Consider the following 27,093-nt stretch of genomic DNA (forward strand, 5'->3'; position numbering starts at 1 on the left):
AACTCCACTCTCTCAAAGAGAAAGGGGGGGGGGAGGAGGGAGGGGTAGGGGGGAGAGAGAGAGGGAGAGAGAGAGAAAAAAAACTAATAGAGAAAATCCCTGAAAATGTATTAAAAGTTTCATAAATTGAGAATTTCCATGGCAAAGATATATTTGGTGCAAGGAATTCACTATATGTCAGCCTAACCTTCTCTCTGCTCCTGCATTGCTTAGAATTCACTAGGTACAGCATTTTGTTTCAGCAGTAAGTTCACCTCAACAGGGAAGATGGGCTGAGTCAATGAGCAGCTTCATTTACATCTGCAAACTCTGTTTTTCAACCCTCAGGTGATCCTGGACCCACAGCACTGAAAATCAGGTATGTATTATCACTCTGGTCTCTCTGCCTAACATTTTGCTTAAAAAAAAAAAGAAACTTCCTAAATCCTAGAAGAAAAATTAAGCCAAACCGTCAATTTGCCTGCTTTTCAAATATGGCCTCTGTTTAGAGTGACATGAGAAGAAGCAAATGCCAGACACACCTAACCCTGTGTGACAAGTCGTACGAGAGACACACTTGCCATTACAGAGGTGCTGTTTGGTATGACCTTAATCCAGCTCCTGGGGGGAAAAGGTATTTGTTGTCATATGTTTGCACTGAAATATGCATACATATTAAGAGGTCATTAATATTCATTTGAGCACTTTTTTTTTTAATTTATTGGGGTGACAATTGTTAGTAAAATTACATAGATTTCAGGTGTACAATTCTGTATTACATCATCTATAAATCCCATTGTGTGTTCACCACCCAGAGTCAGTTCTCCTTCCATCACCATATATTTGATCCCCCTTACCCTCATCTCCCACCCCCCACCCCCCTTACCCTCTGGTAACCACTAAACTATTGTCTGTATCTATGAATTTTTGTTTCTCATTTGTTTGTCATGTTCTTTTTTTGTTTTTGGTTTATATACCACATATCAGTGAAATCACATGGTTCTCTGCTTTTTCTGTCTGACTTATTTCGCTCAGCATTACACTCTCAAGATCCATCCATGTTGTCACAAATGTTCCTATATCATCTTTTCTTACCGCCGAATAGTATTCCATTGTGTATCTATACCACAACTTCTTTATCCATTCATGTATCGAAGGACATTTTGGTTGTTTCCATGTCTTGGCCACCATAAACAAAGCTGCAATGAACATTGTAGCACACGTGTCTTTCATGTCTTGGCAACCATGAATAATGCTACAATGAACATAGGGGCACATATATCTTTACCGATAAATGTTTTCAGATTTTTTTGGTAGACACACAGGAAAGAGATTGCTGGGTCATATGGTAATTGTATTCTTAATTTTTTGAGGAACTGCAATACTGTTTTCCATAGTGGCTGTACCAATTTACATTCCCACCAACAGTGTATGAGGGCTCCATTTTCTCCACAACCTCTCCTACCCTTGTTATTAGCTGTCTTGTTGATGACAGCCATTCTAAAAGGAGTGAGGTGGTATCTCATTGTGGTTTTCCCTAATAGCTAGTGAAGTTGAGCATCTTTTTAAATACCTTGTATCTGTTGGCCATTAAACTGCTTTTCTTAAGATCACTGAAGCCCTTGGCAAACTCATGGGATTTTTCTAAATGCTTGTCTTATTTGATGACACTTTTGTTGATTTCCTCTTCCCTTGACTTCCTAGATTTCTTCCCCTTCCTATAGCTGCTCTTTTTTTTCCCTCCTCTGTTGTGGATTCCTCTTATTCTGCATGCTCTTGAAATGTTAGTTTCTTATAATTTCACTCTTGATTCTCTTCTCTTACTGGGTGATGGCATAAACACCTATGCTTCAATTACCATGAATACATTGAAAAGTCATAAATATAAATCTCCAAAGCAGATACTCTCTGTGAATTTCAGGCAGTATTTTCAATTGCATTAAGGACATCACCCCATGGTTGTTTTGGATACTTTTAATACAATATGTCCAAAATGTTCCCAAAAACTAAACCCTCTTTTGTCTCCTTTCTCAGCAAACAGTATATAACTCGCCATCCAGTCATTCAAGCCAGAAATCTTGAAGAATCTTTGACTCCTTCCTTTCTCTTATACCCATGTCTAATTATGAAATATTAATTCTATCTAGAAATACATTTTTAATCTGGCCGTTTCGCTCCATCCCCACTGCTTTAGGTCCCCATTTTTTTTATAGCCATGGTGACTTTTAAGAGCCTCCTAAAAGTTCTCCCAGTCGCAGATTTCTCCCTATCTAATCCAGTTTCCATACTACAGACAGAGCTCTATTTCTAAAATAAAAAACTTGATCATGACACTCTCTTAAGTAAAACTCTTCAATGCCTTCTCATTGCCATTAAAATACAACCCAGCCTCTAACGTAGGCTTACGGCCCTGCTTGATCTGGCCCCTGACCTTTCCACTCCCACTACTTCCCATTTCTTACTTCCTATCTCCTACCCTATTCTAAGTAACAACTACCATGAACTAACTTCATTCTTTACGAAGTGTCACGCTTTCTTTCTTTCTCTCCCCACCCCCATCCAGTCACTCCCTTGTCCCCTGCCATTTATTTGGCTAACTTCGTTTTATTCTTCAAGTCTAAACTAAACAATAATTTCTTGCCTTAACACCCTTATGTCTAACTTGGGTCTTTGATATGTGAGTCACAGCCCCCTTGCTATGGACTGAATGTTTGTTGTTCACCCTCCCCCCTCCACAAATAAAATTCTATGTTAAAGTTCTAACCCCCCAGGGTGGCTATATTTGGAGACTGGGCCTCTATGGAAGTAATCAAAGTTAAATGAGGTCATCACAATAGTTTAGTGGTTGCCAGAGGGTAACGGGGGCGGGGGGTGGGGGGTGGGAGATGAGGGTAAGGGGGATCGAATATATGGTGATGGAAAGAGAACTGACTCTGGGTGGTGAACACACAATGGGATTTATAGATGATGTAATACAGAATTGTACACCTGAAATCTATGTAATTTTACTAACAATTGTCACCCCAATAAATTTAATTAAAAAAAAAAAAAATGAGGTCATCAGAGTGAGACCCTGATCCAACAAGATTAGTCGCCTTATAAAAAGAAAACCAAGAGAGCTCACTCACTGTCTTTCTCCACATGTGTGCACTCAGGAAAGGCCACGTAAGAACATAGTGAGAAGGTGGCTGTCTACAAGCCAGGAAGACAGCTCTTACCAAAAACCAAATTCTCGGGCACCTTGTTCATGAACTTCTAGCCTCCAGAGTTGTAAGAAAATAAATTCCTGTTGTTTAAACCATCCAGTGTATGGTATTTTGCTATAGTAGCCCAAGCAGATACATATTATACTATTATACATCCCTACTCTTTCTGTCATAGCACTTGTCACAAGGCATGTAATCACCTCTTGTGTAAGCACCACTAGACTACAAGAACCACATTGGTCGTGATTCAGTATGTCTTGAATTACATTTGAATTTCCAAAGACTATCACAGTCTTGTTTTGTTGAATTAACTGATTGATTAAAATAATAAATTAGTATAATTAACAATAATGTATTAAATACTTGAAAGTGGTTAAGAGAGTAAATCTTAAACATTCTCACCACAAAAGAGAAATGGCAATTATGTGACACGATGGAGGAGCTAACGCTATGGTGGTCATCATTTTGCAACATGTAAGGGTATTAAGTCAATACACTGTACACCGTTAACTTACATGATATTACATGTCAATTATATCGTAATAAATCTGGAAAAAATAATGAATTAATTCTGTTGTGCCATGGTTTAGTACTGCAAACTTTTATATTTTATATTGTATTTGATAATATTTGGTCAATGTCTAAAAGTGTCTTTAAAACAAATAAAACTTTCAACCTCTAGCTATATATACAATAAAACAAATAAAAATAAAACTTAAAAATATAGAGAAATAAAATCAACGTAATGCAAGTATAAAATAGATATATAAAGACCTTATTACATGATCTTTTCTTTTTACACACTGTGATAGTTAATTTTATGGGTTAACTAGCAGGGTTATTTGGATGATATTAACATTTTAAATGTTACTCAGTGAACTTTGAGTAAGCAGATTGCCTTCCGTAATACGAGTGAGCCTCATCCAATCAGTCAAAGACCTGAACAGAGCAAAAAAAACAGCCTCCCCAAGCAAGAGAGAATTCTCCAGCAACCTGCCTTCAGATTTTGTCTGTATCACTGGCTTTCCTGGAGCTCTAGCCTATAGTCTTTTGGACTGGAACTGCAACATTAGCTTTTCAGGGTCTCCAGCTTGTCAGTCCACACTGCAGATTTTGGACTTGCCAGCCCCTCCACAGTCATGGGAACTGATTACTGATAATAAATCTTTCTTATATATTTAAACGTCCTATTGGTTCTGTTTCTCTTGAGAACCCTGACTAATACACATACACATGTTCATAGATGGTGAGAAAGAGAACATTACTTCTGAGATGACACAGCTCCAAAGCAAAGTAGAAATCCCTCACAAAAGAAACAAGTGAGGTCAATTATTCTATATCTTTAAAAAAAAAAGTCATGTTTTTCAATGAAACTAGAAAGGATGACAACTTTGAAAAAAACATGAATGCACAAATAGCTTTGGTCACTGTGTGAATTCAGCTCCAAGAACCCCACAGGCCCCCACTGCCTGGAAAGTGATTTATGAGAGCCATCTGGAAGAGCAGTTTGATAGTCAGATGGAACACATCAAAATGAAAACATCCATATAATATGTGTCCATAATAACGCAGGTTCTCATTTAAATGTGGCCAACACATAGTCAGTTGTAAATAGCCAAGCCTATACCAAGACATTGCCCATCCTGCACTTGGCTCATCCTGCACTCATATTACAGACTTCCATATTTTTGTGGTCACATTTCCAGTGCAGGCACCCTGTTTAGACACGCTGCTTATTTTTGGCTTATCGGACTCTGGCTCTCTATCTACTCTGTTCTCCAGGTTTTGTGGTTCTGCTCCTTTCTTTGATTTCAGGGTTACAGCAGCCGCAGGTAAAAGAATGCTTCCTCCAACTCCTGCCCTAGACTCCAGTGAATCCAGGACTCTCACACAAGTAAAGAAAATTTGGGAAATGGAACAATAATTCATGGTCCAAAATATTGACAAATAGGCAAGAGAGAAAAAAAAAAATGCATGTGAAAACACTGTGTTATTTTTTTAAATGTTGAATGTTATTAGCAAAATCTGTGATTGTAAAGTATTTTAAAATCTGTAAAATACTTTTACATCTATGTCTTCATAGATGTAACTATGATCTCACACTAACCTTTCGAGGAAGAAAAGGCAGAGATGACTCTCCTTATAGTCTGGAAAAGGAACTAAGGCTCAGAGAAGCTAACCTCATTCCTAATCTCAGGAACAGTTACACATGCCAGGGGCCGAAACCAAATCTTCTTATTCTAAATCCATTCCTTTCTCTCTCTTCTCTCTTCTCCACCCTTCCTTCTGCTTCTTTTCCCTCCCTCTAATCCTGCATCCTTCCCTCTCTCCCTCTTCCCTTTACTCCTCCAAACTGTCAAACTAATGAAATCAGTACCAAAACTTTTGTTGCAGCACACACGTTGGACTTCTTAGCACTGTTGCATACCATGAAACAATACGATCTAGTGGCTATTTTTAGAAAATTGTGCAATTCATATCTAATGAGTATTTGGGGGAAGACAATCAGAAAGTGATACTTTAAGTGATCAAGGTCACACAATTCATCTAAAAGTAAGAGTTGAAGAGGAAAGCCACCCTTGGGGAGCAGAAAGGAGGAAGAAATCAGTAGCGAGGATTGGGAGCATATAATCTGGATTTCCTTTGTGAATATGGGTGCAAACACAAGCCAGAGGCCCTGAAGAAGAAAGCTCAGCTGAGAAGTGAAGACAGATGACACAGCTACTTGGGGATTACATGGGAAAGTGGAAATCAGATAGGCCTTCATTTAAAATCTGGGCTCACGAGCTTTGCGACCTTCCTTAAGTTATTATAATCATTGGTTTATTAATATCTCAGCTTCTTCACTTGTTAAAAAAAATATCTACTTCAGAGGATTAATAAAAACTAATGGAGCAAATCTAGAAAATCAATAAATGCTACTTCATTTCCCCTTGATGAATGACAGTTCCAGTTTTCTTTGATACAGTTTCAGTTTTCCACACAGGAGGACAGAAATATTCCAATTCCCCAATGGAAGATCCGCCCAGTCTTATATAGCCAAGCTTAAAAGGGAAAGGTCAGGCCTGAGAGACGGAGATAGAGTCAGGAAGGAAAAAAGCAGAACATGTATGAGGGCACTTTCTTCCTTACACTAGGAGAACAGTTCTGTAAAACTTTCTGCAGACAGCGGTCTGGATTCCTGAGCACTAAAATGCAGGAAGCAGGTTCAGGGTTCCTGGACCCCTTCTGCAGGCCCCTCTGTAACTCTTACTGAATCCAAACCTGCCTGAATCTCTTCTGGACGCACAATATGGGCCACGGGCACAGACGCACCTGTCCTACGCGCAGGGAGGGCAAAGCTGGCAGAGTCCCACGATCGCGCCATGCTGTACTCAGCTGGCTGCATTCCCCAGCACAACTAGAAACCCGTGCACAGCAATCTATTTTGAGTTTCTGCTCACGCTGAAGACAATATGCTCTTAATTTTCTTCCCATGATATTTCCCTCCTGCAAGTTTTAAAAGCCAACCACTGTTTTGACCGGCATAATTATAAGGTCCCAGAATACCTCTAGCCTACATGTATGAGAGGACAGAGACCAAATAGGAGGCAAGGAGGGAGCATTTGCTTTGTGCCAAGGTTTGTGTTAGGTATTCCATACACATTGTCCATTGTAACAGCTCTGTGAATTAAGTAATATTATCAAGTAAATAGAAGAGCCTGGAGTTGAGCCCAGTTAAGAATGACCACGCTTTTCCCTCTATATCAAATTGCTGCTGTTAATTGGTTAAAAGGTAAAATAATTTAAAAACCCTAAGAGGCCTATCGGGGCCGTGGGTAAAGTCAGTTTAGCTAGCTTCTGGCTCTCTTGATTTGGCATCTTTCTCACAAACTTTATATGCTGAACAAACTTCCTCCATTTCCTGGATCTATGTAAGAACACACACTGTGATATACAGACGATGTATTGCAGAACTGGACACCGGAAACCTATGTAACTTTACTAACAGTTGTCACCCCAATAAAGAATATATAAAATGTCAATTGAACTAAGCAATCTGTAAAATCCCTGATACCTGTGACACGTTAGGATCCCTCACGTCTGATGATGATGATGATGATGATGATGATGATGATATTGGTGACCACGACGGTGACATGACAACAAAAGCAATGGTGACAATGGCATTCCCTGCGTTTGTAGAATGTTTACTACATGCCAGACACTGTACAGAGTGCTTTCTAATGAGCTAAACTGTCAAAGGAGCAAAGTTAAAACAAAGCATATAAGACAGATAACACAGCGTGTATAAAAGGCTGGGGTAAGAGAATAGCAAGGCCTTCTTAAGTAGCTAAAGTTTTAGAAAGAATGGACAAAATATAGTGAAATGACAGAAAGTAGTTCAAGGTGACTAGAGCACAGAAAGGGACAGCTCTAGAATGTAACTAAAGAGTTATTTCTTTATCTTATAGAAAATTAGGGTAATTGGAGAGTTTGAGAAGAACACTGACATGACCAAATTTGCTTTTTAAAAAGATGATTTTGGCAATTATATAGAAGACCGATTAGAGGGGAGAAAGTGATCTAAATCAGGAAAAATGGAGGCTTGAATGACGGTAGTGGCAATGGGACAAGGGGACATAAATAAATTAAAAATATATAAAACATGCAATATATTATTAGTTGTTACAATATTAAATTACATTTGTAAAATACCTAGTAGAGAGTGTTCTAGACCTATCAATTCCTCTGAATGAATGAACCCAGTTCATTCATTCACTGTTTCATATATTCAGAAATGTTTATCAGGTACCTATTTTATACTAGTTTTTTTTTTTTCTGTTTGCAAAAATAATCTGCATTAATAAGATCAAATGAATGTCTTTAACTATTTATACTCACACCCAAACATGCTAGAAGCTTTCTCACCATTATGCTTTTATCCCCAAAACATTCTCTGCAAGGAATTGTCCATTCCACTAGCCAAGAGACATTTGGAAATGTGAGCTGAAACCTTATGAGAATATCTAGGTATGAAATGACAGATTCAATAAGGGTTAGTTTGTAGATAGTAGCTGAAATCATAGGAACTGAATATTGTGAATTAGAAAAGAAGGGAATTGTGTGAAGAGAGGAGGATGGAACCCTAGGAAATCCAAAACTTAAGGGTCCTCAAAAGAAAGGAAATTCAAGGAGAACAGGAAGTAGATGGAGATGTGAGAGGAAAACCAAGATAGAATGTTGCCAGAAAAGATAAGAGTGAACAGGCGGAAGAGGAGTGATTGACAATGTCAAATGCTGGATAGCATGTGAGATGAGGTTATAAAAGATATCTCAAGGTTGATCAAGGAAGCAATTCCAATAGAGTGGTGGAGGCAGACACTAGCATGCAATAGGTTGAAGACTGAATGGGAAGCGAGAAAGTAGGAGCAATAATATACGCAGGTCTCTCAAGAATTTTGGTCATGAGGTCACACAAGCTGATAGTGTCCTTCCTTGCTCTCTCAGGGAGTGATTGTTATTCAGTGAGGTTCAACAGGCAAACAGGCAGCAGCACCCAGAACAGAGCCCAGCACTGAGTAGGTGTTTAACACTTGATATTTGTATGCACTCAGCATTTATTTAACAAATGTTTGTTGAGTGTTTACAAAATTGCAGGCATTGTTCTTAGCAATGGCGGATACAATAATGAGTAAAAACAGATGTGGCCTTGACCTCAGAGCATGTATGGTCTACAGTGTGTATCTGTGTATGGGAGAAGACAGTGAACAAATCATCACACAAACAACAGCAAAACTGCAACAAAAAGCAGTTTGAATGAATTGTATATAAATATGAACTAGGAAGGTCCCTCCTGGCAACTACAGAGTAGGCTGGATCTAAGCAGACAAGGCTTTTTTCTAGACCTGAGGGTGAATGAAGCCCAGGATGCAAAGAATAAAAAGCTCACTGAGAGCTCTCCATGGTCCTGACCTAAGCGTGCGTATGTCTTTCCTGCCTGCAAGGGAATCTGGTTAGTCTTTCACTGGCTCTTGCCAGATGCAGTGGAGATTCAGTAACCCTGCTGATCTCTGGGTCTCACTGCTACCACAAGGACTCTAGTTAGCCTGATCCATCCCGGACTTGAATAAAATCATATGTGAAAAATGCAGGGGGGCGCACTACAGCATAGTAAAAGGAATGCTGACTTTGGAATCAGGGAAACCTGATTTCAAGTCATGGTTATTCATAACCCTTGTAGGTGTGAGGCCTAAAAGGGGCCACTTTATCTCTTTGAGGTTCAAATTCCTCATCTGTAATAAGGAGAATAATTAATGCCCACCCTAGTTCACAGTGTTGTTGAGGACTGGTGGCCCTCATATGAACATGCAGACACACATTCATATATACAAACCCACAGAGTATAGTACATTATTAAACTCACATTAATAGAAAGGAGTCTATTTCAATTATCAATTTTATGCGTTGGTGAATAAATGGGAAATACATGAGAAAAATTTGAATTGCACTATTCCCTTTATTTATTTTGATGAGATCCGTTGGGCTGTATTGTTAAGCATGCTTCTCAAGTACGAGCCGTGGGGAATGCTCATTGTTGTAAAATTTTAAAAATCATCAGAAACATGCACATAGCCTTCTTACACATCTTTGAAGTGGCATTATCTGGAGTGAGAGATGATAAGCACTGATTCCAAGAAAGAGTCACTACATTTGCCAATGAGTATGCATTGAAGATGTGCCTACACTGTTAAAACTTGTAAGATCAAAGAAACATGACCAAGTAATATATGGAACAGTTAATGCTCCAATCCACAGAGCTGAAACCTCGAGTGCCACTCAAGTCTTGCTGTGAGAGCGAGAATCTTTAAGAAGCCACAAAGAACTGCTCTGCAAACACAAAAGCCTAGGTTGAAATCACAGATCAATCACTTACTTAAACTGTAACTCATCTTCCTAATCTATAGAATGAGGATGATAATAATAATACATACTTCACAGGTTGTTGTGAGGAATAGGTACATGGAAAGTATTAAAAACAGTGGGTGGCACATAGGAAGCACTCAACTAATGGTAGTCATTCCTTTTATTTTGGAGGAATAATACATGTTAGGGATAAAAGTGGTGACAATATTAGAGTTCACTTGAGTCTTAGGCATCTAATGCTACTCCAAACCCATACACTTTTAGATGGGGCAACTGAGGCCTAGAGAGGGGAATGATTTATGTGAGGTCACAGAAAGTGTACAGCGCGGCTGGGATCAGAATCCAGGTCTCCTGATCCCCAGTTCTGGGCCCTTTCCCACCTCCTCACTGTCTCTGTCCCTCTCCTCTGATCTATGTTACATTATGTCAGAGGAGAGAGGCAGACTCTACCTTAATTAGAATCCTTCCACTACACTTTGGGCTCCTAACAGAAGGACTGTATCTTACTTCTATCAAATTGCATAGCAGCTATCAGAGTGGTACAAAAATAAGTATTAATTGATTGTTTTTATTATTCATCAAAGAAAAGATGAGATAGAAGCATGCTCTGGAGATAGTAAGCGGAATACACTTCAATAATAAGTTACTTCTAGAGGTTTGTTAGAGATGATGTTAGAATGGAAAAAGCATTTTATTTAATGTTACAGAATCTGGGTTCTAAGCTTGAACCTATTAATAATTAGGTGAACTTGGGCTGAAGTACCACTCAAGTGTAGGGAGAGTGAGGAAAGCTCAAGAGGGATAAAACTAGAATATAGGCTATAAAGGGCTGTTAGAGTCAAGCTAAAGAATTTGAACTTTACAAGGGAGAGTGAGAAATGGATTTTAAGGAGGTTAATGACATGATCTGGGCAATGTTTTAGAGCTATCACTCTGACAACTATGTGAAAAGAAAATTAGTGGGAGAACTTCTAAAGGTCAGAAAAGTTACTTATTTTTAGCAGATTAAAATACCAATTCTTAGAGAAAAAAGTTAAGTGAGTGGAATTTGCTGGAAGTCGGAAGCAGAATCAGAATTAAAAATCAGATCATGGGATGACAAAAACTGTTTCTACCTACCATACCCCAACACCCACATCACATGAAGGACTTCGAGAACATATGAAAACCAGGGAGTTGCACCAAAAAATGTTCTGCACTTTATGTTTAGGAAGTATACCACCTGGTTAAAGTGGATTATCCTTAGATTTAAACTCCAGATGTCAATGTCAAAAAATACCAATGTTCCAATAAGATAAATTTTGATTATATGGATATAGTCCTTGTTAAAGGCATAACAAATGATGTACTAATGTTTTTTCAAAAGAATCATCATATTTTGTTACACTTACATAATAACCAAATTAAAAGTTAAAAATTTATCTAAATGATATTTATATGTGTGCAAATGTCAAAGGTATATATCCATATATATGTATGAATGCACACATATACACACACACATACAGGTCTGGGCATACATACCTGTAAATTAAATCAGACACAAAATTATTCCCAGATGCTTGAATTTAGAATATCAACTGTTTGGTAAAAATTTCTAAATTTAAAATGAATAACCTTGGTTCATGCCCCCGTTTTACTCCTTACCAGCTATGTGATTTTCAGCATATCCATCATATCTTAGAGCCTCCATTTCCTCATTTGTAAAATGGGAATAATTTTGGGGTTGCTGTGAACATGCTTCAAAAACAGCCTTAGACAAATGTAACAATATTTCAGAGCACTGGCTCCAGGGTAGGACTGGGTCCTAGTTCTGCTAGTTATTAACTGTGAGACCCTGGGCAAGTAAGTTAGTCTCTCTGAGCTCCAATTTCTTCATATGATAAAAAATGAGGCTAATAACAGTTTTTATCTGATAAGGCTACTGAATAATTAAATGAATTACTATGTACCTATATAGTACATAAATTAGTCACTACAGATAAATGTGTGGCCTGGCATAGAGTAAGCTCTCTGCATCTTAGTTATTATTATAATCATACGGCCATGGAGGCAGCTGACTCACACCTGGTTGCACCATTGTCAAAAAAACACAAGAAAAATATGAACAACTAGCGGAAAGTGACTCATAGATACAGAGAACAAACTGATGGTTGCCAGGTGGGAGGGGATTGGGGAGCTGGGTGAAAAAGGTGAAGGGATTAAGAAATACTAGTTACAAACTAGTCACAGGGTTATAAATTATAAAGTACAGCATAGAGAATACAGTCAATAATGTCGCAGCAACTGTGTATAGTGCCAGGTGGGTATTAGACTAATCGGGAGTCACTGCATAAATTATATAAATGTCTAACCACTATGCTGTACACCTGAAACTAATATGTTATTGAATGGCAACTGTAGCTAAAAAAAATAAATATTTTTTTTTAAAAAGAAAGTGACTGTGATTGCTGCAATAATGAACTGAAAAGACAAGAAGGGTCAGAGGTTTAAAGCTCACTGCTCCATTACTCAGTGATCTAACTTATAATACCTTCACCCACTGAGCGTTCTGGGTCTACAGAAGACAAACATGTAGACATGTGGTACCATTGACAGTATATCAAAGCTTCTGATCTATCTCTTCAGGCTTAAGGAGAAACAAGTGATAAAAGCTATATCCAGAGAAGGCATCTGAGACACTTCCCTGGAGAAGAACGTCCTTGAAATTCTTTAGCAAAAACAAGCAGGGTGGTTCTTAATGCTAAAGGGGTTAATCAAATAGTTCATTAAACCAAAGAGTCAGAAAAAGAGTGATCGATGGAAGAGAGGGAGATTTGGAAGAGTAGAAGGCTCAAAAACTATTTAATAGTTCTGTGAACAGAGTCTACCTGCTGTGGAGTCCCTCTGCTATGCGACAAGGTGTTCTTAATAAGAAAAACAAAAAATAAAACAAACTCAACTGATGTAAAAAGTGTGTCCATATATAAGGGAGAAAGAGACCTTGGACCAATGAAGTTCATTTGCAAAGACTGCAAGAAATGAAGGGAGGGTGAGGGAAGACAGTTAACTAGCCCGGTTTGAAGAGAGTAGAGAGACACAAAATGGCACAGCCTAGAATACACTGATGTAGGATCTCTTCTAGGAACTTCCTAAGAATGGAAACAAAAAAGCACATGGGGTTTTGAAACCTTATATTGTGTCCCTTTCTTCTCCTTGTACCTTGGCAATTCATTGCAATTATGTACCTTAGGTTAAAATTAATTGCTTTTTATGAGTCCTCATATAGCTGAGTTTTTGATTTAACATGTAATCAACTACAAAAGCCATCTTGCTGGGGAAAGCAATTCAGTATAGTCAGTAGTTAAAAGTCATGCAAAAGAGGAGCTCTTATTGAAGCTTTAGAATTATGCATTTCACTTTAATTTTCTAAATGTGCCCTCTGGATGCGAATGACATGGTCCACACTAGAATATAAATTTTCTGCTTTAGATTGTTTCACCTAGATTCATGTGCACATACCATGTTTCCCTGCAAATAAGACCAACCAGAAAATAAGCCCTAGCATGATTTTTCAGGAGGACATCCCCTGAACATAAGCCCTAATGCGTCTTTTGGAGCAAAAGTTAATATAAGACCCGGTCTTATTTTCAGGGAATTGAATGCAACACAGGAAGGCCATTCCAAGACCTCCCTTGGACTGGTTTCTTCCTAGTCTAGTCTAGCAAGATTCCAGCCTCACATACTTTGGGTAGCATCACAGTTTTATTTCTAAAAATTTGCCTTCTCCTTCCCCTTCCTTATCTAAGCAAATCCCTCCACGTGAGGGACTGGGCTAACCCCTGCTGTTTGACACGTTCTGAATTGAAGCAGAAAGCTTCAATTTCCTTCAAAAAGGAAACCTACTGTGTCTCCTCACAATGGTAGGAGCTTTCACCTTGATTAGCATAGTTAATACTTTCAACAACTCTGTGAAATAGATAAGATCATCCCCATCTATAGATGGAGTCACTGAAATTCAGAAAAGTGAATTAACATGCCAGAGTCTCCATCATCCTTGGTGTCTTTCAATTACATTGTAAAATCAGAGCTCTTTCCTAATAAATGTTGTCTAAGGCCCATAATTGGTTTTCTTATCCCAATTCTGGCTTTTACTCCAGGAATTCACCTAAAGTTCTCCTTTCCCACAATGATGGCGGCTTTGCCTTGCTCCCATCTGTTTCCTTCACAAGAAGCTGGACTCCAGCCCTTCACTCTCAAACCTCTTGCCTGAACACCCGTGTATGGCTTAACCAGCTGTCAGAACACTGCTAATTCATCTCAAACATTTCCGAGCTACTGGTTCCTTCAAGGATATCCACAGAGACAGAGCCTTCACATTGCTTGCTGGATAGCAGTAAATGTGGGCCAAAGCCACCACAAACCTTTCCGCCTTGTCCATGTTACATGCTGCCCTTTCTGCTTCCTCATCTAGTTTGACTGAACTCTTTCCTTCTGCTCTCTGATGGCCTCCTTCCCATGCATCAGTGCCCAGCTCCTCTGACACACCTCCCACTGCCTTCTCTTGGGAACTACTTTTGCTAACTATGTTGCCCATCCACAATGCTACAGCTGGGATTAAAAACAAAACAAAACAAAACACGTCGATATGACCACGTTTCTTTTATGGTTAAAATAATCCATTGGCATCATCTGAAAAAAAAAAAAGGTCCAGGCTCCTTAGCATGACATTCAAGACCTTTCGTGATCTGAACTCTACTTACTTCTCTAGCCTCATCTCTGTCCTCCACCCCTTACACGCTATTCTCAAAATACTTTGAAATACTAGTACCTCCCTTAGGAAAGGGAGATTTCTGATAAGTCTGTGCCTTTGCTCTTGTGTTACTCCTAATTTGCATGTCCTCTTCCCAGCTTTCTGGATCCACCTCTCCTTTATTATCTTTTATTCACCCTCTAAGAAAGTGGTATTTAAGTTGTGCTTTGAGAAGCCCTAGAGTTCAGATAGAATAAGAAATGACAAAATTGAGTAGTTTGTGATCTCATTACCCACTGTATTAGGGGTATGTATACATTTGTTAATGTTTCCTTCTAGATTCTGCGAATCCCAATACTCAGTTTAGGACTTGAAACCAAGTACATCTTACAGAATATTTGCTGAATGTACCCGAGCCGGGTTCCCATTACTGATGTTATACACATTTAGACTGTCTAACAAGACACAACACTAACCCCTAACGATGCCTGCAGGTCTGTGCCTTCATCGGAGATTTCAGGAGCCTTGCATTTCAGTCCTTAACCACCCACTTATAACTGTCACTTGAATCCCAGCAACCAATCTGCGCCTCTACTGTAAGGTACAGTGCTGGAAATCAGTCTTGGGTATTCTCAAGCCACACAGCCTAAATCAGGCTCAGCACACACCCCCAGGAGCTCTCAGTGCATCTTCTAGAGTCCAAACTACAGAAGGTACCAAAAATGTACACACATTTTTAAGAAAAGAAAAATGTATTAAAACTGTAATAATATATACCAATAACAAAAGGTGAATACAAGTCACGTTTGACTTCTGCAATTACAAGAGGTGCTCAAAGTGGTTAACATCAGCGTCTAGACACTTCTGATTATGGCAAACTACTGCTTGAGCAACGTTGACCAAAGTGTCCACTTGTATACATGTTTTTGGTACCCCCAGCATTTTGCCACAACCAGAGAGTTCACAGCCCTTTTCCCAGATCAGGATGTTAGTCTTTGCCCATTTAAACTTTTTTCATAACATTTCACTGTTACCCAGCCTTTTGATCTGGGGTATTGGCTAAACATGCAGATTTCTGGGCCTCACCCCAGACCAGCTGAGGAAGGGTCTGGGAATCTGTTTGTTTAACAAGAGGCCCAGATGATTCTCATGCTCAGGCAAGTTTGGGAAACTCTGTGCCACTTACACCTTCTCTGGGGAACTGATGATTGCTGCACTAAACCATCCCAGACCTTTGCCTCGACTTTTCATGGCTTATCCTTATTCAATGCTGTAAGAGTACCTAAGAACGAAAAATAAGTTTTTATTATGTAATACATATTTTACACACATAAATAAATTAGATATTTCTTCATATGCCCCTCCTACTACTGATTGGGGATCTGAATGATAAGATACACATTTTAGATTGGAATATAGGTCAGTGGTCCAATATCAGAGTACCACACAAGGGTACACAATCACACTTTCTGGCAAGTGAAACCTATCTTGCTGTCCCTCACCTGTTAATTAATCTAAGTTCTGCTACAAATGGGTTGTGCAGACTTGATCAAATCACTTAACCTCAGTCATCCTCAGTATCTTTTTCAAAAAATCAAGTTACAAATAACTATTTTAAAAGTTGGCTTGATGAGATTTTTAAGGAAGAGAATTTATAGAAAAGTGCCCTTTGACAGATGGTTAGATAAAGAAGATATTGTATATGTACACAATGGAATGCTACTCAGCCATAAGAAAAGACGAAATACTGTGAGTTGTGACAACACGGATGAATCTTGAGATTACTATGCTAAATGAAATAAGTCAGACAGAAAAAGTCGAGACCCATATGACTTCACTTATATGTGGGATATAAAGTGCAAGCAACAATGGAACAAGATAAACAAAGAAATATAAACTCACAGACATAGACAACAGTTTAGTGGTTACCAGAGAGTAAGGGGGGGCAGGGGGGAAGGTAGAAGAGGGTAAAGGGGGTCAAATATATGGTGGTAGAAGAACTGCCTCTGGATGCTGAGCACACAATGTGATACAGAGATGATATACTATAGAATTTTACACTTGAAACCTACATAATTTTACTAATCATTGTCAAAACAATAAATTTAATTAAAAAGGAAAGTGCTAATACAAATGTAACATACTCTATGTTTGACTCTTAAGGAAAATATCAAAAGGATTAATAACAACATAATAATATAAATTAATTAACCCAATATTTAGATTAATAAACCAAAAGGACTTAAAATAATGTAATAATATGAATCCAATATTTTATCAATTCTGATAATATTTGATAAATATTTCTATGTGGAAAGCATTGAGCCAAGAACTGTGGTGACTGTAATGAATAAGATAACAAACCCTACCCTCACTGAACTCGTATTTTACTTGCAGAGGATACTGAGCGAATAATCTTAAAAAATATTTAATTACTGTTTGCTTCAGCAGCACATACCATGTTTCCCCGAAAATAAGACCCAGCCGGACAACCAGCTCTAATGCATCTCTTGGAGCAAAAATTAATATAAAATTTGGTCTTATTTTACTATAATCTAAGACTGGGTAATATAATATAATATAATATAATATAATATAATATAATATAATATAATATAATATAATACCGGGTCTTATATTAATTTTTGCTCTAAAAGATGCATTAGAGCCGATGGTCTGGCTAGGTCTTATTTTCGGGGAAACAGGGTACACTGAAATTGGAATGATACAAAGATGAGTATGGTCCCTGTGCAAGGATAACATGCAAATTCAGGACGTTCCGCATTTTTATTACTCTACCCAATGAAGCTATCATTTAGAATTGAAGGACAGACAAAAGAGATTCCCAGACAAGAAAAAGCTAAAGGAGTTTATCACCACCAAATAAGTATTACAAGAAACATTAAAGGAACTTCTTTAAGAAGAAAAAAAAAGATCAAAAATATTAATAATAAAATGACAACTACATATCCATCAACAATTATTTTCAATGTAAATGGATTAAATGTTCCAATCAAAAGACATTGGTTGGCTAAATGGATAAGAAAACATGACCTTCACATATGCTGTCTATAAGAGACTCACTTCAGATCAAAATACACGCATGGACTGAAAGTAAAGGGATGGAAAAAGATATTTCATGCAAATGAAAACAAACAAACAAACAAAAAAGCAGGGTAGCAATATTTATATGAGACAAAACAGACTTTAAAACAAAGGTTATAACAAGAGACAAAGAAGGACCTAGCAATTTCACTTCTGGGTATTTATCTGAAGAAACCCAAAACACTAATTTGAAAAGACATATGTATCTATATATTCATTACAGCATTATTTACAGTACACAAGAAATGAAAGCAACCTAAGTGCCCATCAATAGATGAATGGATAAAGAAGATGTGGTACATATATACAATTGAGTATTACTTAGCCATGAAAAAGAGTGACATCTTGCCATCTGCAACAATATAGATGGATCTAGTGGGTATTATGCTAAGTAAAATAAGATATGTTAAGTCAGAAAGAGAAAGATAAATGTCATATGATTTTACTTATATGTGGAATCTAAAAAACAAAATAAATGAATAAAACAGAAATGAACTCATAGATACAGAGAACATGTTGATGGAATAGGTGAAAAAGGTAAAGGGATTAAGAAGTACAAATTGGTAGTTACAAAACACTCATGGGGATGTAAAGTACAACATAGGGAATACAGTCAATAATACTGTAATAACTATGTACGGTATCAGATAGGTACTAGATTTATCGGGGTGGTCACTTCATAAGTTATATGAATGTCTAACCATTATGTTGTATACCTGCAACTAATATAATATTGAATGTCAATTGTAATTGAAAATTGAAAAATTACTTCAAAAAGAAAAAAAATTAATTACAAGTGTGATATGTGCTTTGAATGTACCAGCTCATATGAAAAAGAGAAAAAAAAAATCAAAACTCAGGCTTAATCAGTGGAGTCATGGACAATTTCTTTGGGGGTAGTTGATGGTTGAGCTGAAATATGAAGGATTATAAAGGACAGAATGGGTTGTGCATTTCAGGCAAAGAGAACAACCTTTATTCTCCCTGTGCCTAAAAGGTACATGCTGCATTCAAGGGACTGAAATCCCACTGCAGTTCTACTGACGGGTGTGCAGAGATCATGCAGGAGAGCAGTCTGAGCCAAGTCTAGAGACGAGCAACTGCTAGTTCATTAACAGCATTATAGGCTTTGTTAAGGAATTGTGTCTCTGTCCAAAGTATAATGGGAAGGCATAGCTTTGTAATTGATTGGAAAAGTAGATGTTCTTCTTTGCAATACTAAAGCAATATACAAAAATATGAGTATTATAATGTTTTTGCATGTTCCAGTATTTTCCCAGATAAATGTTTCTTTATTAGGCCATCTGTAACCGGTCCGGTGGTCTATTATAGAGAAAGCATTGTACTCAGAGCTCCGGTTGGCAGAAGTCCAATGTAACACAAGTTCTACCTCTAAGAAGTTCATGATGCTATAGAAGAGACATAGTATGACTTGCAATTTTGACAGCAATTCTCTGGGATAGGTAACATACTTCCCACTTTACAGCTACAAATGCTAAAACCTCGAGTGCTTGTTAAAGCTGGCCTAGCTAGGGAATGGCAGAGATGCCCAGCCTCCTTCTCTTTTCATGACTTCCCAGTGCTTCGTCTGCTCTCAGAATGAACAAGGATGCTCTCTGGATCCCTGCTGATCCCTCTGGGACGCACCAGTGCTCCCCGAATCTGTCTAACAAGGTAAATCTCAAGCCGTCCCTTTGGGAGCTTTTACATTTCAGTTGGAGGTCAGAGACATGTTGTGCAGTCTATGCCGATGAAGAAAATCAACAGATTAACTCCGTGCCTTCCATGTTCAAATCCCTGCCCATGTGACTATAACTGTAGGTGATAATTCCCTGTGTGAACTGAAAATGGTTACTCAGAAAAATCATGTTGGGATAAATCATATCGCTGGAGACAAGGGGTAGAGTGGGGACTATAAAGACTGAGTCAGCCCAGCCCGCAGGGCCCAGGCTTAGGAGCAGAGAGGGCCGGTGTGGGAGAGAGGAAGTCTGGCTGTCTAAAGCCTTGCTTATTCAAGGCAGTATCAGCATCACAGGAAAAGCAGTTAGAAATGGACACTCTCAGGTCAGTGGCACACTTACCAAATCACAACCTGCATTTGATGAGATCTCTACTGACTTGGATACAAGTGAAGTTTGAGAAGTACTGACAGAAAAGTACATCCATACTAGGCATATTGGGGTGATCACTTAGCAAAGTATATAAATGTCTAATCACTGTGTTTTATGCCCGAAACTAATATAATATTGCATGTCAACTGTAATAAACAAACAAACAAACAAACAGCAATTTAAACAGAAAAGTACATGCAAAGGAATCTCTACTTCTGATAGCCCAAACGACCGGAAGTTCTATCAGTAATATTGGTATTCTTTCTATTTATCAGAGCCTTGGTCCTCTTTGAGTCTGCCTTCTGTAAACATAAAAACTTCTCCAGCTTTGGAACAGATTGATTGTGACCAAAAGGCCTGGTATGTGGAGTCAGACACATCTGGGTTGGTACCCAAGCTCTAAATCAAAGGTATGGATTTTGGTGTATTACTGAGACCTCTGAGATTCAGTTTGCCTCACTCTAAAACACAGATAACAAACTAACTTTGTCAAATCCAGAGTGGGGTTAGGATAAAACAAGATAACGGATGCTAAAGTGCTTTGTATTTATGTGTATAGAATGCAATTATCGTTGCTATTGTTATTATCAAGAATAACAGTATCCATTCACTCATTCATTCAATCAGTCACATAGCTGTACAGAGAGAAGCTACTGTGTGCCCCACCCTCCCCACCCCGTGCTGTGTGCTGGGGATGAAGAGGGGGATGAGATAGCTGCTCCTGCCCTCAACGAGTGCTCAGGCACTGGTGAAGAAGACAAGACATCTGATATTATCAGCGCCCTAAAAGAGGAGCAGAGCAATATTAGAACCCAGGTCTCTTCGTGTTCAGGCTACTGTTATTTCTCACCATCATAAATTCCAAGAAAATGTGGTGTGTTATGGTGAAAAGCACAGGAAGCCTAGAGCTAGACAGGCTGGATGGCATATTGACTACACCACTTCCCACCTTGGGCAAAAACCTTAAACCTTTCTAAGCCTTAGTGTTGTTGTTTGTAATAACATCTATATGACTGAGCTTAGCTGAGGATATGACAGGTGTGAAAGGGCTAAATAAGCTGTAAGTTGATGGCCATTCATTCAAATAGTCGAGAGTCTATGCTGTGCCAAACACACAGTAGTGTCCCTGGGAAAACAGGGACGAAAAAGAATCTGTTGCCGTCCTCAAATTGCGTCCAGTCAAGTTCAAAGTTGTAATTAATGCTCAAGGAGAAAAGCCTAAGGTATGCGTGCTGGAGTAAGAGGAGCCCAAAACCTCATCTGGAGGGGGTCAAAGGGACAGGCCCAGGAGAGCAAGCTTTGAGAGATGTATTGCATCAATTTAAATGTTTTCAACACTTGTTATCAAGAAAAAAATTGCAAGAGAAAAAAAGCTTAAGCAAGAAGAGCTTATTTTGAATTAAATGTCCAATAAGGCAAAACAAACACTAATAATAATAGTAATAGCTCATGTTTACTGAACACTTATTAAATGGTAAACGCTTTATATGTATTAGCACAATTTAATTTTACCTGTATTGGTTTACTATTATATTTGTGGACTTGCCTGGAAACTCTCATTCCTTGACTTTCTCTGCTATCGGCCAACTATGAAATTCTAGATTTGCCTGCCAAGTTTCAAGACAAACACTATTGGTCCTATTTTAAATTACTTCCCTCCTGCTTTTCCCCTAAGCACTTCTGGACGCCCACCCTACCTCCCATTCTATCGATATGGATTCCATATTTAGATGTACTATTCATTTTTCTCATGTTTAAAAGTGGTCCAAAAAAAAAATGTGTCTTTCAGTGCAGTAACTCCTGTTTTGAAATCCCTATCTGAGCCAAGAACTTTATTTCCTCTTAAGAGGAAATTCTGATGCAGCTAGATTTTAGTCTTAAGCAACACAGAGACATTTATAAAATCCAAGAGCTCTAGGGTACGCCAGAGCCTTAGACTTTGCTACCCAATTGCAACAATATAAATGGAGGTACAAGAGAGAATTAGATTTTAATCAAATTATCTTTTATATAAACTGTTCTTCAATGGGCTCACAGCAAAACATCTTACAAAACAGTATTACAACAGAAAATGTTGCTGCCAATTTAATTGGAGGAGAAAAGAGGTACCAAATTGTGCTTCTCCACACATCCTTAAAATATGTGGTTTCTGTGTCTTCATAAATAGATAGATATGATTTTCAGGGAAATTCATGTCCAAGTTCTTTTTCTTTTTCTTGTTTGAATAGAGTTCTTAACTAGGTCATGCTGGCTGTTTGACTTTCAACGAGTTTCAAAAAAATAATTCTTTGATTTTGAAAATTGGGCAATGCATTTTTGATCAGAACAATTGAGTTAGAATGTATCAGTATGATCCAGAACTTCCCCTAACCTCAGAACTGGAGATGATCAAAAGTCTTGTGTCTCTCATGAAAATGTAAGATCTAAATGTAAGTATTTTGAGTCAGAATTTCTCTAAGCATACACCGTGCTATTTTATGCCTGTTTGCGTTTGCTCATGTCTTCCAACTCACCACTTGGAACCCTACTCTTAACCTGGCTAACTCCTAAATATCCTTCAAAAGTCAGTTTAAGTGTCACATCTTCTGGGAAGCCATTCCTGATTCCTACCCTCATCCCCGTACCACAGACTAAGTTAAAAAACTCCCCTTCTTTTTTCAGTTTTATATCCCACATATAAAACTGAAATCAACAAAGGAACAAGACAAAGAAACAAAAACTCATAGACACAGACAATAGTTTAGTGGTTATCAGAGGGTAAGGGGTGAGGGAGTGGTAGATGAGGGTAAATGGAATCAAATATATGGTGATGGAAAGAGAACTGACTCTGGGTGGTGAGCACATAATGTGATATATAGATGATGTATTACAGAACTGTACACCTGAAATCTATATAACTTTACTAACCATTGTCACCCCAATGAACTTTAAATTTAAAAACGTCCTCTTCTTCCCATAATGCTTGTGTTGATGTTACAGCACAAATGCCCTAAATTATTACTGTACGAAGGTAATACTATGTGTTCACCAAACTCCAGTTCCTTTTCCTCCGAGGCACACACAGAATGCATTTCTCAGCATTCCCTGCAGTTGGGTAGGACTATGGACCATGTCTAGCAAAGGGAGTATGCATGGAAGATGATCACTTCATCCAAACCCAATCTGCTACTCTTGCTCTTCCTTTATCTGCCAGTTAGATGCAGAAATCTAGGTCCAACTGACACTGGAGTTGAGTTCCTACTAACCCATGTAACTATATCTAAATGAGAAGTAAACTTTTATATTAATCCACTGAGGTTTGGGGGTTGTTATGGTTTATACTGACTAATAATGAAACGTTTACTTGTCTGTCTTGTCTGCTAGGCAATGCATTTGTTTTTTTAAATTTTATTAAATTTATTAAGGTGACATTGGTTAATAAAATTGCATAGGTTTCAAGTATATAATTCTATATCATCCCTGTATATTGCATTGTGTGTTCACCACCCAAAGTCAAATCTTCTTCCATTACTATGTATTTGACCCTCTTTACCCTATTAATTTGTTGCTTTTAGTTTTATACCCCACATGTGAGTGAAGTCATATGGTTCTCAACTTTTTCTATCTGACTTATTTCACTTAGCATGGTAATCTCAAGATCCATCCATGTTGTCACAAATGGCAATATTTTATCTTTTCTTATGGCAGAGTAGCATTCCATTGTATATATGTATGTAGCACGTCTTCTTTATCTAATCATCTATCAAAGGACACTTCAGTTGTTTCCATGTCTTGGCAACTGACAGAATAATGCTGTAATGAACATGAGGGTACATATATATTTACAAATCAGTGTTTTCAAATTTTTCAGATAACCAGAAGAGGGATTGTTGGGTTATTTAGTAATTCTATTCTTAAATTTTTGAGGAATCTGCATGCCATTTCCCATAGTGGCTGCACCAACCGGCATTTCCACCAACAGTGTATGAGGGCTCCTTTTTCTCCACAGCCTCTCCAACACTTGTTACTACTTGTCTTGTTGATAACAGCCTTTTTAACAGGTGTGAGGTGGTATCTCATTGCTGTTTTGATTTGCATTTCCCAATAGCTAGTGAAGTTGAGCATCTTTTCATATATCTGTTGGCCGTTTGTATGTCTTCTTAGAAGTGTCTGTTTAGGTCCTTTGGCCATTTTTTAATTGGATTGTTTGTGTTCTTTTGTTGTTGACTTGCATGAGTTTTTTTTTAATATATTTTGGATAATAACCCCTTATCAGAAGTATTGTCTTCAAGTATCTTCTTCGATTTGGTTGGTTGCTTTTTCGATTTGTTGATGGTTCCTTTTGCTGTGCAGAATCCTTTTAATTTGCTAGAGTATGAGTTTCTTAAAGTCAGTGTCTGTGTTTTATTCATCTGTTTCTGTAACATTTAGCAGGATGCTACCAGAGAGTTGGTGTTCAAGCAATAAATATTTATTCCTAGGATGTTTCACACAATTACTTTTCCTTGCTTCTCCAGTAAAACTACTGGTCATTTTTGTTTTCTCTCTTATTTAACAGGACAAAGCAAAGCTCTCTGGATTTGCCTGAGGCAAGAAAATAAATAAATGAATAAGCATCATGTAAGTTCTCTGGAGCTTGCTGAAGCTCAGGTTTCCCAATTCAGGCATGAGAAGATGATGATGGAACAGAATATCCATGAATTATGTGAAGACCAACGATTTTCACATTAGAAATTGGTAGAAAAGATATCCACCAACAAATTAGGGCAACCAATGAACTTTGTTTCACAGACAATTCGGGATTAAAAGTCACAGCCAAGCTCTAACTGATTAATGAATAAAATAGGCAAAATCCCTACTGTCAATCAGAAATTACCTTCAATATTTTTAATAAGGTACTAGTACTGATTAATGCCAATTTGCATCCCAGATATTTTCTCTGGCCTGTTCTGTAGCTTGGGAGGCACGTGTATGAAACACACCTCCAATAATACTCTTTGGTCTGCTGAGAGCCTGAATCTCACACTGAGACACTTGGACTCTGCTTGATCGGCCTCAGTGACCTGCACGATGCCATTTTAAGGCCTGAGAGAAACAGAATCTGTAAGATATGTATCCAACCTATCTCCCTCCCACACTAGTAGTTCATGAAATATAAACTCATACTTATTTGAGCCTACCTACACTTTCGAGGGGAAAAAACAACAACAGTTAAATAGAGCCAAATTCTTCACTTAAAGATGACAAATCCTGGATTTTCCCCTTCCTTCTCTCTCAGAGATGGCTCTCACCAGGAGGTAACCATTATTAAGAAAGCCACATAAGTCTTGCCTCAGGCAGCCCCAGAATGCTTTGCTTTGTCCTGTTTGATAAAAGAGAAACCAAAAATTGCTAGTAATTGCACTGGGGAAGTAAGGAAAAGTAATTGTGAGAAATATCCCAGGTAGCCCAGTGAATAATTACAGCACATGACAGACTAAGGCTTGAAATTAAGGGTACTTATTTTAATTGAACATCTGAAGTGTTGTATTTATACAAAGAAGTTTGAGGGAAATGAACTGATCCCAGCTCCAGCAAGGCCACGTATGTTTGTAAAGAGCCTCACCTTCAGGGCTCTGTCTTCAGTAGCGAGGGAGGCCAGTGTTTTAAAGGCTGTAAATGTACAATGTAGACTAATATTTATAGAGACTCCAGGGGTTGGAAAGCACTTGGGGCTTAATTCAGTCACTCATGGGGAGGGGAGGGGCCCTCAACACCATATTTTGGGGAGGAACAGAGTCAAGGGAACGAATGATTAATTCCTGGGGTTGGAGTGAAGTTTACTTCCCAGGTGGGTATAAGGACTGGTGAGGAAATGAAGATCTGACTCCAGAGGAAGGAAAAGAGAAGACAGGTAAACAACTAATCTGTAGAGTCAGCCCTGAAACTAATGAAATTCAAGCTGGTGTTTGTATGTGGAGGGGGGGTGGTCTACTCCCTACTTTCCCAGGTCCCTTTTGAGGACCAGGGACGGTCCCAGGTAATATGGTTTATGAACATCAACAATCAAAGTGAATTTGAGATTAGTCACTATACAAGAAAATACAAACTGTTCCAAATTTCAAGATTTATGTGTGAAAAATCCTTGATAGAGGTTTTCCAAATTTCAAAACAATCCTAAAATTTTACACTACATTACCAATAATGAGTCACGCCACTGAAATAAACTTTTAAAAAGCAATCAAAAACAAAAAACAGATTTGATCAACTATTCTAGAGGAAAGACTAAACTAGCTTTTGTTCTCTCTTTAGAAGATTATATTACAGACTGATGGTCATATCAAGAGGAGATCAGAGTCTGCAGCCAAAAATGTAGGGAAAATTATTATAGAATTATTAGGAATTATAGAATTATACAATTATTATAGAATTATAAAATTATTAGGAATTAATTAAAATATACTATTTTAAAATATTTTCTGATGTCTATAACATTCAAAATAATTTACTAATTTGTCAGCTTTAAAAAATTTGTAGTTTGTGACGCTTTCTTTTCTTCTTCTAACTCAATGCAAGCTTACATACCTAAGTCTGTATTTGTAACATCATATTATCTTAAAGTAACCCACCAAATTGAATAAACTTAAGGCCCCACAAACTTGGATTCATCCCTCTTCACATGCATTCATCACTTGCAATGTCAGATTCCTCTGCCAGTGTCCAGCCCAACTTAGAGTCTCTCTCATTTCTGCCTCATCAAAACAGACACCAGGGGAGAAGGGTTAAGGAGAAGAACTCTGGGGCTGAAGCCGACATAAGCTGAGCAGCATGATGTACTGCAAAGGATGCAGGGCTTCTATCAGACGGAACTGGGCTTGAATCCAGCTTCTTTCATAACCGTTAGCTCATCTGTTCCTTAGCATCTTTGAGGTAACTGAGGCTCTGTGACCCGTGGCAAGTTCTTGAACCTCACCGAGACTCAGTTTCCTTCCCCCAAGATGATGAGGAACAGATGAGCTGAGAGTGGTGAAAAAAGCATTTGACGAACTGTAAACTTGCATACAGGAGTATTAGGAGTAAGTGATTTGGCTAAAGC

The 27,093-nt window shown here is 38.1% G+C and overlaps 1 protein-coding gene and 1 non-coding gene across 7 annotated transcripts in view; one reads left to right on the forward strand and one right to left on the reverse strand.

The window, feature by feature from the left end:
• Positions 1 to 27,093, reverse strand: part of AGBL4 (AGBL carboxypeptidase 4) — a 1,081,794-nt gene that overhangs the window by 747,566 nt on the left and 307,135 nt on the right. The window lies entirely within an intron of this gene.
• On the forward strand, positions 17,510 to 17,614 carry LOC141572519 (U6 spliceosomal RNA). Its single transcript, XR_012497846.2, has one exon. It is a non-coding gene; the product is annotated as a U6 spliceosomal RNA (small nuclear RNA).

Source organism: Rhinolophus sinicus, chromosome 14 (genome assembly GCF_057876585.1).
Source record: "Rhinolophus sinicus isolate RSI-liver-muscle chromosome 14, RSI-T2T, whole genome shotgun sequence".
Taxonomy (NCBI): Eukaryota; Metazoa; Chordata; class Mammalia; order Chiroptera; family Rhinolophidae; genus Rhinolophus; species Rhinolophus sinicus.